This window comes from Opisthorchis viverrini (assembly GCF_000715545.1).
Source record: "Opisthorchis viverrini unplaced genomic scaffold opera_v5_493, whole genome shotgun sequence".
Classification (NCBI taxonomy): domain Eukaryota; kingdom Metazoa; phylum Platyhelminthes; class Trematoda; order Opisthorchiida; family Opisthorchiidae; genus Opisthorchis; species Opisthorchis viverrini.
In genome coordinates this window covers 1-1312 of record NW_008752149.1, presented here as the reverse complement: position 1 = coordinate 1312, position 1312 = coordinate 1, and positions in this window count along the sequence as shown.

Below are 1312 nucleotides of genomic sequence, written 5' to 3'. Positions count from 1 at the left end.
ACGGATGTTCTCATGTTTCACTGCTGGCTGAGGCAGTAAAAGCTCTCCTTCGAAGTTCCGGTCTTCTCAGTGCTTTAGGAGTGGTTGGGCTCACGTCATTCTTTGGGATTTGTGCGCTCGTTCTCAAGTCGCTTATATTCGTTGATTGTACCCGTTCAGAAACAATACAAACCAATTGAGTTGTTCGGCTACAACTTCCTTTCGGTGCCTATCTGCCATGCCACCCGAAGGAAGCACAAAGACTAGGATACTGCCAGGTTACCGAAGCCTAGACAGGAGAAGTCGAGATGCAGAGGCCGGGTTCGAACCACGGACATCAATCAATCTGGGCTCTAACCACTGAGCCATCTCGCCGCCAACCGATTGCATAGAAGGGTTATAACCCTGAATTTCGACAAACGTGTGCATCAGGTTACAGTGAGGTCTTTTTTGTTGTATGGCTGTGAGACTTGGCCTGTTCAAACGAATGCCCAACAAAGTAACTAGGGAGCGAGTGTTGGTTTGTGCAACAGAGACTACCAAAGTAAAATGTGACCAGCATCGTCATTAACAGCATGAAATCAGTGTTCAACACTAATGCTTCGCTATCGTATTTTAAATGTAAAGCTTAAAATGTATCGAGCATGCCAATCTATCTATCGTTTGCAGAAGAGAGTGCTCTTCTCCATGCCCAATTCAGAGTGGCAGAAGCAGAAAGCTGACAAACCTTTGATCTGGGGTATGAAAGTGTGCTGTTGGGAGCGAAATGGCTCAGTCGTTAGAGTGCGAATTAACTGACCGGGAGGCCCGTGGTTCGAACCCGACCTCCGCATCTCGACTTCCGCTGTCTAGGCTTGTGCGCCGTAACAGTAACTGAAACCCTCATGCTTCCTACAGTTAGCATGGCAGTTAGGCACCGAAAGGGTGATAACGCTGAACGGTTTGTCATACGAACCGCAGGGTCAGTTTAATTACCACGAATGTATCTTGAATCCTTGATTCAGAGACAATACACACCCGGAGAAAGCAAGTCCAACGTACAAGAGCAGTCTGTGACCCGGCTTGCTTAAGATAGTAAACAATGGCTACCAGATAAACAGTGTCGGGCATAAAGAATAACTTCAAAGTGTCTATGGCCGAGACGGGCGAGTCAACCGTAGCTATTTCAGCTACAACAATCGGCGGCGAACGCATCCGTCAGTCTCTAGGAATCGACCTACGGAGATATCGCTAGCAGCGAGTCAGGATGGAAAGAACCGGCATGTGGAAAAAGGGTGGAGGCGTCAGCAGTAGCCTGTATTCACCTCCATCACCATCATCATCATCATCATCA